At 45.6% G+C, this 13,475-nt stretch overlaps 1 long non-coding RNA gene across 2 annotated transcripts; it reads right to left on the bottom strand.

Moving 5' to 3' along the window:
• Positions 1 to 4,163: 4,163 nt before the first annotated feature.
• On the bottom strand, positions 4,164 to 13,058 carry LOC123054969 (uncharacterized). Of its 2 annotated transcripts, none has more exons than XR_006426421.1 (9): positions 12,877 to 13,058; positions 11,010 to 11,102; positions 10,454 to 10,899; positions 6,650 to 6,869; positions 5,379 to 5,471; positions 5,230 to 5,280; positions 4,858 to 5,032; positions 4,668 to 4,727; positions 4,164 to 4,556 (listed from the first exon to the last, which is right to left on the bottom strand). It is a non-coding gene; the product is annotated as an uncharacterized lncRNA (long non-coding RNA). The 2 variants fall into 2 exon arrangements; XR_006426422.1 differs by having other exon boundaries at positions 6,650 to 6,849; positions 12,877 to 13,040.
• Between the last annotated feature and the right edge of the window lie 417 nt (positions 13,059 to 13,475).

Below are 13,475 nucleotides of genomic sequence, written 5' to 3'. Positions count from 1 at the left end.
GGGGAGATTGTAAGGGCATATTTATCCCTAAGATGTTTTGGTGATTGATGACAATGCCTTTGCGGACTAATCGTGTGCATTGAGTTTTTCAGAGATTCGTCCTTTGGCACGAGACGATTCCCTCCCCTCGGAGTTTGAAGCGAAGACGGTGTAGTCCTTTAGATTCAGTCTGGTGGACTAGTTTCGTAGGTGTCACCGTACTATAAAGAGGGGGTCCGCTTTGGAAAGGCTAGGGTGGAATCATCACGTACACATCCCTTGCACACCCTCCGAGCCTTTCCGCTTCAATGGAGAGCTAGTTCCTATCCTCTTTGTGCCTGTTCTGGTCCCAGCGGTAGTACCGCGTGTCGGAGCGGTAGTACCGCTTGGGAGCTACAAGCGGCAGTACCGCCCTACAGCGGTAGTACCGCTTGGAGCCCCCAGCAGTAGTACGGCTGCGGCTACGTGCTTCTACCGCCTCAACTCGGGCGCTCTTTTTTCCGTGTCGGGTGTTACGGTACTTGCTGCGGCAGTAGAGGCGGTAGTACCGCTCGCGCGGTAGTACCGCCCCTACCACCGCGGCAGTACCGCTCTTGGTCCAGCGGCAGTACCGCGAGTGGGAGCGGTAGTACCGCTTAGGTTGTTAAGCGGTAGTACCACTCTCTGCGGGGCTGGTGTGGGGGGGTAACGGTTGGATTGTTCCCCCCACTATAAAAGGGGGTCTTCTTCTCCATAGTTGACCTATCTCTTCCCCCCAAAGCTCCATTGTTGCTCCAAGCTCCATTTTTGCCCGATCTTTCTCCCTAGCCAATCAAACTTGTTGATTTGCTCGGGAGTGGTTGAGAAGGCCTCGATCTACACTTCCACCAAGAGAAATTTGATTCCCCCCACTAATCCCTAGCGGATCTTGTTACTCTTGGGTGTTTGAGCACCCTAGACGGTTGAGGTCACCGCGGAGCCATAGTCCATTGTGGTGAAGCTTCGTGGTGTCATTGGGAGCCTCCAATTAAGTTGTGGAGATTGCCCCAACCTTGTTTGTAAAGGTTCGGTCGCCGCCTTCAAGGGCACCAATAGTGGAATCACAGCATCTCGCATTGTGTGAGGGCGTGAGGAGAATACGGTGGCCCTAGTGGCTTCTTGGGGAGCATTGTGCCTCCACACCGCTCCAACGGAGACGTACTTCCCCTCAAAAGGAAGGAACTTCGGTAACACATCCTCGTCTTCACCGGCTCCAGTATTGGTTATCTCGTGCCTTTACTTGTGCAAGCTTATTTGTGTTATATCCCTTGCTTGCTTGTGTGCTTGTTGTTGTTGCATCATATAGGTTGCCCACCTAGTTGCATTTCTAGACAACCTACTTTGATGCAAAGTTTAATTTGGTAAAGAAAAGTTTAAAATTGTTAGTTGCATATTCACCCCCCCTCTAGTCAACTATATCGATCCTTTCACCTGGGGCAGGGGTTAAGGAAGGGTCTGGAAGGTGTGCCCAAGAAAAAGGAGAGGAAGAGATCGGGGAAGATAACTGCCTCCAAACAAGCCAGAGCACATAACAGCCAGACGATGGATTCTGAAGAGCGTGTACCCGTGAAAGGTGCGGCCATGTTCCATCTCACGGGCGAACCGATGCTACCGCCGAAACCGCTGGAGGCACTATCAGGGGATCTCAGGAGACTGCACGACCATGTGCTGTCGACTGAGAAAATCCTACTAGCCTCAAAGGATCCAGGATATCCGACATACGCGGCTCGTGTGCCTGAGGGGAAGTGCTACGTCGAGACACGGCCCGCGGAGGTGTTCTTCCTGCGGTTTGACCATATCTTTGAGATGTTTCTGACAAGGCGGCTCGATTTTACAATCATCCGCCTTTTTGCACTACATATGAGCTCCATCATGAAGAGTGAAGAAGTCTCGCAAATCTGTGTGGCGGATCCATACTACATGCACGAGTCTTTCTTGAGTCTCGGCGACTTTGAGCGTGAAACCGCTAGGGACTACCTCCAAAACTTCATGGTACAGAATAAGGACCGGGAAATTGTCCTCGTGCCTTATCATCCAAAGTAAGTCAGTTCCGGACAACCCTTTCTGTACATTTTCAATCATTCCTTCTCGCTCATATGGGGAATAATTTAGGGTGTCTTTTCCCTGGAGCAACGGGCGCGCCGTCCTTATCGTTCTTTACCCGCAAGTCTCCCACGCCGTGTATTTTGACCCTTCGAGAGACTACGAGAAAAAGGACTACACCCACATAATGAATATTCTAGATGATGCTCTCCAAGGCTTCAGCATTAGAGGTGGCCACATGCAGATCAGGAAACAAAGGACCAAGAAGATGGGTTTCGCGCATAAAACTAACTTCTTCTGCATCCATGTCCCAAAACCAAGCAAGAAGGATGGATTCTACATCGTCCATCTCATGATTCAGGTCAACACGGATCACTAAAAGCTTCGCATGACAAGCAGAAATGATGATCATATCCACAAGTGGCTAGAATCTCATGGAGAAGCAGATTATAAACTTAGAGATGACTTCTTTCGCATCCAAAGGGACATTGCGACAATCATCATGAAAGAAGTCGTCGATGAGTAGGGGATGTTCCACCACGGCCCTATATCGCGAGCTGACGTCCGAACTCGCATAGGCATGCAACGTCTAGACCTCACGCCGTTCAAGAAGCTAGGGTCCATCCTCGATGATATGGAAGGATGGAACTTCTAGTGATTTATGATGCCGATGATGATGATATGTGTCGGTTGAACTTGTATACTTTTTGTAGCGATGAAACTTTGTGATGTCCACGGTCCCTGCCAAACTTGCGTAACGCTACTTTGTTAGTTTGCGTACGATGACCTACGTACCTCTAGTTAATTAGTTTGCGTACTGTATGTTGCATCTAGTTGCTAACGCTTTCTTTTTCGTGTTGCTCTAGTATATTTTGTTGCATATGATTGTACATCCTCTTCATGAAGATGCATCTCTAACAGGTACCTAGTTTCTTGATGGCGAGATGGAAGTGCTATGTCGTGTACAAAGGGAAGGTTCCGGGGGTGTACAACGAGTGGCCTGAGTGTCAGACGCAAGTGAATGGGTTCTCGGGCGCCAGCCATAAAGGCTTCAAAAGCAGACAAGAAGGAGAAGCTAGTTACTTGAGGTTCACGCTAGCGTGAGAGAGGCCTCGTAACCGCCGCCTTATGTACTGCATAGTTCCGCTCTCACTCATAGTGATAGCTCTTCTCGCGTATACCTTTGTTTAGATGGATGACGTTGTAGTTGCAAGTATTCGAGACTTGCATGTATCGCTATTTTCGAGATGATGACAAGATAACACTTTGTGTTGGATGATGATTATGATGAGACTATTTATATGTATATGCTATGATTACATTTGTGGTCTCGCAGGCATTTGTATGTGTATCATGATGACATTTGTATGTGCTAAAGATTCTTCTATAAAGCCTATTCAAACACAAAACAAATATGAAGAAAAAAAACAAAAACTATTAAAATTAGCAGTAGCGAGTGGAGAAAAGTTAGCAGCAGCGCGATAGTAGCAGTAGCGCGCACAGGAGAAGCGCGCTATAGCTATTAGCAGTAGCGAGCTCCACGGAAGAACGTTGCTGCTACACTTGTATATCAGTAGCGCGGGCGCGCACGCGCTACTGCTACGGGTTAGCTGTAGCGCCTTACTAGTAGCGTCGCCTCCCGCTCTACTGATATACCTAGAACCCGCGCTGCTGCTAGGCTTTTCCCTAGTAGTGCGTGCTTGTGTTTGCGTCATGGTAGATCGAGTCGGAACGTTGGTTTGGCCACGTTCGAGGATAGATTTGTGTCAAGCCAGGTTTGTAGCTGGATCGGTAGTGTAACAACGGCAGGCGCAGGATGGCGTCCAGGTCAAGCGGAGGAGTGCGCAGCTCACGTTCGATGGCCGGATCGCCAGGAAGCGTACGTGGGGTGACCGCGGCGAGCGTGGGCGCTACGTCCTGGTTAGCTACAAGGGACTTTCTAGGTCTCAGTCGACTGAGACTTCGCGAAGTCTCAGTCGGCTGACGTCACCCTTGGCAGATTAGGCCTGCTTAGCATGGGCTTGTGGTGTGGGCTTGCTTGTTTGTTTGTTTTTTATTTTTGCTGTCTGTTTGGCCCGTTGTACCTGTAACCCTGCCCATGAACGTAGCAAACACACAACAAAAAAGCAAAAAGCCCATGTATAGCTAAACAAGAGGAAAACTTTTGCTCCTCTCCCAGTTGTACGTTCTCTCTGTCAGGTAAAACCCTGAAGGAATCCCCAACACAAACTCCACTGACTGAGCGTTGAGTGGAATGCTCTTGTTCAAAACAGTTGCTTCTACTTGTGTGTCCACATTATCAGCAATCCACTGCACAAACCCCTGGGTACAGGACAGTCGACCAGCTCCAGCAGATAGCCAAAACCACTATTCCTAACAAGCTGGGCCCTGCGGTGGCTCTTCCACACGAGATTGACAATCTCAAAGAAGTATGGCACACTGCACCGGCTGTAAGCTTTAGTTGCAATCTCATCAATGGTGGCCTTTGTTGTGGTTGGGTCAATCCTTGCTCTTTGCTGCAAAAGAAATATAGAAGGTAAAAAGGTGTGTGAATTTATTTGAGCTGGAAAACTATAAAAAAAATGGAACCCCAACTGATGAAAAAAAAAGAAAAAGTAGTGATGTACCTTCTTTTTTCGTTCCAAAAGAGCTTCCCGTCGTTCTTTCCTTTGAGCACTCTTACTCAGCTGGCGGAGGGAAAAACAAAAAAAAAATCCATTAGGTTGGGGCAAGAAAAAAGAGGCAACATAGTTCATGCATTATCTTTTTTTTAAACAACAAAAAAAAGTGGATATTTATAGATAAAGTGTTACACACCAATGTCAGAACTTCTTCGTATAGCAAACCTTCTGATGCTTCATTGTGAGTGATCTCGACATCATAGCCTCTCTCTTCTAAATCAGTATCTTTAACACAACTTATCTCCGCCTTCTTCATTTCTATCACTCTCAGGTTTCCCTCCTTCAACTTCAAAAGCTGTACCTGTGTGCGGCTGTGTTAAAAAAATGCATATGATACATTAGTGTTGCAAGTAACTTGTATCTCTTGGAACATACTCTAGGCCAAAAAAGATAAACAGCAAATACAACACACATATGTTGCAGGTAACTTCCTTGTTCGCTCATGCTTACAGAAAAACAAAAGTAGCAGACATTGTAAGCATACAAAGGGTGATTGCATTTAACATACCACATTGTTTAGGCAATCTCTTTTTAAGTCTTTGGACTCCTTCATATGATCCTGTGTGAAAAAAAAGAAAATGATGATGAGATCCAAAACAAACTGTGCAAAAAATAAGGGGTTAAATCAAAAACACAGAAAAAAGACTGAGTACGTACAATTTTAAGCTGTTGACCTAACCCTTCTTTCAAGGAGGACTTGGTTTTAGTTTCGATCTCGCGTTCAATCTGCATGCGGGCATCCATCAGACCCTGCTCATAAAAAAAAGAGGCACTAATTTATCTAAATATATATCACAAAAGTGGATTAACACAGAAACAAAAAAGGACAAAAATACCACTGGATACCCTCTCAAACTTTGCTGTGCCAGTGAGCTAAGAAAAAAAGAAAAACTGCACAAAAATCATTCAATAAAGTTATGCATCAGAGAGTGTTGTGTTGATCTTAAATCTAAATTCAGATTAGGGGAAATCAAACATAAAGGTTGAGATCATTTCGGTTAGTAGGGCGGGCTTGAAAAAAGGTAATGCTCAGTGAGATGCAGGAGGCCCAAGACAAAAAATCCATATAAAGAATCTGGGAGTGTTTGTTTTACTAGTTACGAGTACATTAACAAAATCCCAAACGTGCTTTTCTTTGGGCTTGCTTCATCTTAGCCAGCAGCTTTGGGATGATGATAGTTCCGATGTTGGCAATATTACGAGATGCCCTAATTAGCCATGATGAATAGCGGCAATCTCCTATCTCTAGAGAGACAGCAGGTAGTTGACTAGAAAAAAGGGTAAAAACTATCAACTACAGTGGGATTAAAAAACACTTGCGAATGATGTTGTTTCCCTTCCTGCACTGGTCTCTGAATGATGTAACGTATCTTCAGAAACCAGTGAGAGAAAATGAAAAAGCATGTCTCACCCTCGACTTGAGTGAAGGAACGGAGTCTGGCTAGAAATGACCAGCAAATCAACTATGACATACTCTCTCTTTAGTACAAAGACATTTTTAGAGTAAAATAGTACTACGTATAACCCCACACTGGCGCAGCCTGATGTATAACACCACACTGGCCCAACAAAATCAATTATCTCAGTATGCCGAATGCCTCAGAAAAATTCAAACAAGCATTGGCAATGCTCGGTGCAAGCACGCAACTGAGCAGACATCAGTAACAACTAAGTACGAGTACATCACAGCAGAATTCAAAAATAGTTACCTTTGAAAAAAATACGAGGTCGAGCTAAAACAAAAGCACTAATACGCTGCCCTCAGATTCCTGATTCGCACCAATAAAAAAGCAGGAAAAAATATACTTCTAACTAGTGAGGATGGTTAATCCGTTCACATATTTCTACTTGTAACTAGTAAAAGGAAACACTCCCAGATTTTCTTATGAAAAATGTAAAACATCAATTGTCTGTTTTTGGCAGTTCACCTCATCAGCAGGGCGCGAGGACTCTGGAGGGGCGCTCGGATCGCCGAGCATCTCCTCACGGGCGTCGCCGAGCATCTCATCGCCGGCGAGTTCCGCCGCGGAAACCCCACCCCCGTGATGTGGCTTCCTTCCTCTCCCGTTTTCTCTCTGTGTCTCAATTCGAACAGTGCCGTTGGGTGGCCTCTAGAAAGATGTTGAGCCTGGATCCACATTCCAGTGACTTAAAAAAGGAAAAAGGAAAAAACAGCACACCGTGTAAAGTCACTCCTTTCCTTCACAAAAAAGCATTGGAAAAATGTATATGAATTAAAAAAATATGAAAAAAAAGAAAAATACACAAACTAGTTGTGAGATCAGGTGCTTGATTTGTGTTTGCGGGCATGGCGGAAAACGGCGGTATTAGGGTGCTCGTGCGAAACATAGTGAGGGTAGAGGATTCGTGGGGGAGCTGCCCCGTTCCGACCAAGAAAAAAAGTCTACTTGTGAAAAAAAATGTTTGTAAAACGACATGCAACTGCCCCATGTCTCTCGACGCGCCCCCTTCGACAAAACAAAAGTCCCCCCTAGTTGCTACCAATCTAGAAGACATGTAGTTGCGTGCCTAGTATGAGACATGCAATTAGGCCCCATGTCTCTCGACGCCCCCCCCTCCAACAAAACAAAGCCCCCTAGTTGCGAGCAAAACTAGAAGACATGTCATTGCACGCCTAGTGTGGGACATGCAACTGGTCCCCATGCCTCTCGACGCCGCCCCCTTCTGACAAAACAAAGACCCCCCTAGTTGCAACCAAACTAGAAGACATGCAGTTGTGTGCCCATTGTGGGACGTGCAAACTGTCGCCTCTCCCCGTACAAACAAGCAATGGAAGTCGGGTTGCAACCAAGTTATAAGGAATGCAGTTGCAACTAAGTTAGAAGACATGCAGTTGCGTGCCTAGTGTGGGACATGCAACTTGCCCAATCTCTTTCGACGCCGCTCCCTCCGACAAAACAAAGCCCCCCTCGTTGCGAGCAGACTAGAAGACATGCAGTTGCATGCCTAGTGTGGGACATGCAACTGGACCCCATGCCTCTCGACGTCGCCCCCTCCGACAAAACAAAGACCCCCTAGTTGCGACCAAACTAGAAAACATGCAGTTGCGTGCCCATTGTGGGACATGCAGCTGACGCCTCTCCCTGTACAAACAAGAAATGGAAGTCGAGTTGCAACCAAGTTATAAGGCATGCAATTGTGACCAAGTTAGAAGACATGCAATTTCATGCCTCCTGTGGGACATGCAGCTGGGCCTCATGTCTCTCAATGCCGGCCCATCCGACAAAAGAAAAGCCCCCCCAAGTTGCGACCAAGTTAGAAGACATGCAGTTGCGTTCCTAGTGTGGGACATGAAACTGGGCCCCATGCCTCTCGACGCCGCCCCTCCGACAAAACAAAGACCCCCCCCCCCAGTTGCGACAGAACTAGAAGACATGCGGTTGCGTGCCCATTGTGGGACATGCAGCTGGCGCCTCTCTCCGTACAAACAAGAAATGGAAGTCGAGTTGCAACCAAGTTATAAGGCATGCAGTTTTGTGCTCCTGTGGGACATGCAGCCGGGCCCCATGTCTCTCGATGTCGTCCCATCCGACAACACAAAAGGCCCCCTCTCTCCCCGAGTTTCAACCAAGTTAGAAGACATGCAGTTGCGTTCCTAGTGTGAGACATGCAACTTGCCCGATCTCTCCCGACGCCGCTCCCTCCGACAAAACAAAGCCCCCCTAGTTGCGACTAAACTAGAAGACATGCAGTTGTGTGCCTGGTGTGTGACATGCAACTGGGCCCCATGCCTCTCGACGCCGCCCCATTCTGACAAAACAAAGACCCCCCCCCCAGTTGCGACCAAACTAGAAGACATGCAGTTGTGTGCCCATTGTGGGACTTGCAAACTAGCGCCTCTCCCCGTACAAACAAGAAATGGAAGTCGAGTTGCAACCAAGTTATAAAGCATGCAGTTGCGACCAAACTAAAAGACATGCAGTTGCATGCCTAGTGTGGGACATGCAACTGGGCCCCATGCCTCTCGACGTCGGCTCCTTCGACAAAACAAACACCCCCTAGTTGCGACCAAACTAGAAGACATGCAGTTGCGTGCCCATTGTGGGACATGCAACTAGCGCCTCTCCTCGTACAAACAAGAAATGGAAGTCGAGTTGCAGCCAAGTTATAAGGCGTGCAGTTGCGACTAAGTTAAAAGACATGCAGTTGCGTGCCTTTTGGGGGGCATTCAACTAGGCCACCTCTCTCCCTTGCTGTCGCCCCCTCCGACAAAACAAAGGCCCCTGCAGTTGCGACCAAGCTAGAAAGACATTGCAGTTGCGTGCCCATTCTGGGACATGCGACTAGCACCTCTCCCCGTATAAACAAGAAGTGGGAGTCAAGTTGCAACCAGGTTGTAAGGCATGCAGTTGCGACCAGGTTAGAAGACATGGAATTCCGTGCCCGTTGTGGCACATGCAGCTGGGCCCCGTGTCTCTCGATGCCATCCCATCTGACAAAACGAAAGGTCCCCCCTAGTTGCGACCAAGTTAGAAGACATGCAGTTGCATGCCTAGTGTGGGACATGCAACTTGCCCGATCTCTCTCGACGCCGCTCCCACCGACAAAGCAAAGCCCCCCCCCCGAGTTGCGACCAAACCAGAAGACATGTAGTTGCATGCCTAGTGTGGGACGTGCAATTGGGCCCCATGCCTCACGATGCCGCCCCCTTCCGACAAAACAAAGCCCCCCTAGTTGCGACCAAACTAGAAGACATGCATGCAGTTGCGTGCCCATTGTGGGACATACAACTCGCGCCTCTCCCCGTACAAACAAGAAATGTAAGTCGAGTTGCAACCAAGTTGTAAGGCATGCAGTTGCGACCAAGTTAGAAGACATGCAGTTGCGTGCCTACTGTGGGACATGCAGCTGGGCCCCACGTCTCTCGAAGCCGCCCCATCCGATAAAAACAAGGACCCCCTAGTTACGACCAGGTTAGAAGACATGTAGTTGCGTGCCTAGTGTAGGACATGCAACTAGGCCCCATCTCTCTCGACGCCGCTCCCTCCGACAAGACAAAGGTCCCCCCTCCCCCCCTCGAGTTGCGACCAAACCAGAAGACATGCAGTTGCATGCCTAGTGTGGGACATGCAACTGGGCCCCATGCCTCTCGACGCCAGCCCCTCCGACAAAACAAAGACCCCTCCCCCCAGTTGCGACCAAACTAGAAGACATGCAGTTGCGTGCCCATTGTGGGACATGCACCTGGCACCTCTGCCCGTACAAACAAGAAATGGAAGTCGAGTTGCTACCAAGTTATAAGGCATCCAGTTCCGATTTTTCTGAATCTCCCACCATCCACACAAATACCGACAACCCCCTGTTCTTCAAACGGCGTGGCAACAACAACTTTCTTAGGTATTTTCTATGCATCATGGAAAAAACACAAAAACAAAGACAAGTATGTGAGTGTTTTATCAAAACCATGAAACTTCCTTTTGTCTCTGAATCATTTAAAAAAATGGTAAAAAACACAATTTAGATTTTTTTTGCTTGATAAGCGTATTGAAAAAAAAACTGAGCATGAATACATGTTCAAACATACTTGCAGATACTAAAAACTCCTGCAAACAAATCTTATATTTTTACTTATGCAATTTCCAATTCATAGATCATATTACCCCACCCCTTCTCTTCCCTAGGAATCAGATTTGCATTATGTGTTCAGATATATATACTTGTAGCATACCCATATAGAAGAAAAAAATAAAAAAGGAAAAAGAGATACATACCATCATGCCCAAACAATTGTCTGTCCTTGTGAGGCGGTGAACGAAAGGAAACCCGATGAAATCATCACTGAGAGGCAGCAACCCTTGTAGCTGAAAACACTCTGTCTCATTAAGTAGAAGCTCCCTGATGCGAACAATGCCTTCACCATCATCGCTTGAAGCTTCAATGGGATCACCCTCTTCCATAGGCTGTTCATCTTCGGAGCCGCTGCCCACTTGGATCACACAAATAGCTGCCCTAGGCGAAGGTTCATCCAGGAAGAACACCACCATCTGACCCTTCCCTAGCTTGTTGTCATCATAGAACTTCCTCCAACCGCTCCCATACATAGCACTCTTTGTATGACCCTTTTAACACTTTACAGTGTATGTCCTTTGGTTTGCCACAAAGTCACCTTCTCTCTAGTCACATTATTGAAACGGACCCTTTCATTGCAAGGCACAACCTGATTTGAACACAAAATAAAATAAAAAATACAAAAAGTTAGGAGTGATGTCACGACAAAAGTTATGAGTATTGTGATGACATTAGTACAAAAAGTTAGGAGTGAGTTACCCCTGCATTGTTGAACTCCTCCCATGCAAACATGCTGAAACCACTTCCCTTGCTCTCATAGTTGCAATGGTTGAAACAAACTCCACAAACCTCCTGTGCACATCCAAAAAGAAAGCAAAAAATAAAATAAATTAGAATGGATAACTCACTAAAAATAACAGTTTATAGTGTCTTCTTTGATCTCAGAAACAAATATATATTTCACCATGTATTCATGCAACTTTATGACTGTGAAAAAGCCCAAAAACTACTTACCAGATGGTACAACCAAAAAAAATTACATATTAAAAAAGTGCTTCTGCCGTAAAAGGCTAGTGGTTCAGTTTTGGGAAAAGAGAGAACGAAAAGTATTGTTGTACATGTGGTTACGATTACACTCTTCTGAAATAGGAAATACAAACAAAAAGTAGTTTTCAAATAGCTTCACACATGGTCCATCAGGTTCCTGGAGTTAAAAATCCCTGCCCACCCAAATGACAAAATCTTGCTTTTTAATGTTTATGACTAAAATTAATTCACAATACGATGCTAATCCAGGCTAATATATTTCATTTTTTGCTACTCGACATATCAGAAAGTACTCCTGTGAGGTCATGAGTCTAAACTCTGAACTAAAAGTACCTACATAGAAATTGGTGGTGCTACTAGTACTACTTCCAGTAAAAAAAATACAAAAAGGTACTAATCACTCTGTTATAGCTACTTGGCTTTACTGCTAGTTCTAATCAGTGCCACAGAAGTAACTGGGTTGCGCTTGAAAAATCTAGAAAACAAAAGAGAAAGACGACACCACATACGCTGCTAGCGGATTTGAATCAATCAACTGATCGTTAGTTGACTATCTACAATACATCCTAGCAGATTTGATCAAGCAAACTTGGTGCTAACTTTGAACGTGCATATTTGGATCAGGTGCTCTAAGACTAAACAAAAGTGAAAAATGTACAAAGACATACAGTGTTAGTCTCAAGTGCAACCAAAAATCAGCAAACAATGCAATGAAAAAAAAAAGAAAAAGCTATGAAGATATAAAACAGCACTAGCAATATGCCTATACTAACTACCACTGGAAGTGACACTATGAACATAGAAAATGGTAAAAATGAAAACTATGGTCAGTAAGATGAACATACCAACAAGTCTAAAACTATATTCAGTCGTATGAACGTACCACTGCAAGCCTGAAACTATGTTCAGCAAAACCAACATACCACTGAAAGTCTGAAACTATGTTATGTACCACTGAAATTCTAAATATTAACTATGGACATGGCAATCATCTATATATCATGAAAATGTATAAAAAGCTATGAAAGTCTGAAAGTCTGAAACTACTAGTCACTGAAAGTCTGAAACTACTAGTCAACTGAAAGTACTAGTCACTGAAATCCTTTATGAACGTATCACTAGAAGTCTGAAACTACTAGTCAACTTCCTCCGGTGATAAAAGATACATCATCCTCTACTTTCACTGGGAATGATTTTCAGCATTCTATTGACACACAAAAACAAAAATACAAAACATCTTAACGATAGAAATGCTATAAACAAAAACAAAAAATCCTCTAGATTACTTTAATCAAACAACTATCCATGAAAAAAGAAAAAAGGGATCTACATATATGCATACGTGCAAACCCTAAATATACCACTAAAATTCAGCATGCATCTTGATACACACGAACACAAAAGAAAAATGAGAAAAAAAAGATCTAATAAAAATACAAGTGCTGCACACTGGGGGGCGATTCTCTACTTGAAACTACTATGCCGTATTACTTGATACAAAAAAACCTAAAGCCCCACTCAGATCTATGGGGGGCGTGTGCAAACAAAAAAAAACACAAGCAAAAATTCTGGGACTCACTTGACCAGCAGCATCGGCCATCTTTCTCTCTGTCTGGTATTGCAGGAGCGGTCGGATCTGAACGTCAAAAGAACCCCTCCGGAAACACCAAGCACTTGTACAGATTTGGGAGAGGGAGAAAATGGAGAGAGTGGAGAGGATAGAGATGAAATGACTGTGCCCGCTCCCCTCCTCATATTTACCACGGGGTAGCCTCTTCCCCTTCCCCTCTTAGTTACCCCGGTGCCCGCTCCCCTGGCTCCCCTTCCCTCCCAGCGGCCCGAGAAAAAAAAACAACGGAAGAAGCCCATCCCGAGACAAACTGCCCAGCCCACAAAAACCACAAACGCTCGCCCGTGGCCAAGCTTCCACGTAAAAAAAAGAAACGGGCCGGTCCGCGCCTTAGACAGGCCAAAAAACGACACAAAAGTGACTAGCGTGAATCTACAAGCAAGAAACAGATCGGATGGCTAACCAGTCGACTGAGACTTCGCGAAGTCTTAGTCGACTGATTTTTAGCAGCGCCGTAGCTACAAATATGGCTGTACATCGAGTCAGTTGTAACAGTTCGAGCTGGAAAAAATCGCTGTTTAGCAGCGAGGCATTCGTCGCCACAAAAT

The sequence above is a fragment of the Triticum aestivum genome, chromosome 2D, assembly GCF_018294505.1.
Source record: "Triticum aestivum cultivar Chinese Spring chromosome 2D, IWGSC CS RefSeq v2.1, whole genome shotgun sequence".
NCBI classification, from domain to species: domain Eukaryota; kingdom Viridiplantae; phylum Streptophyta; class Magnoliopsida; order Poales; family Poaceae; genus Triticum; species Triticum aestivum.
The sequence above is the reverse complement of the archived record's forward strand: the minus strand, read 5'-3'. Positions and strand labels throughout refer to the sequence as shown.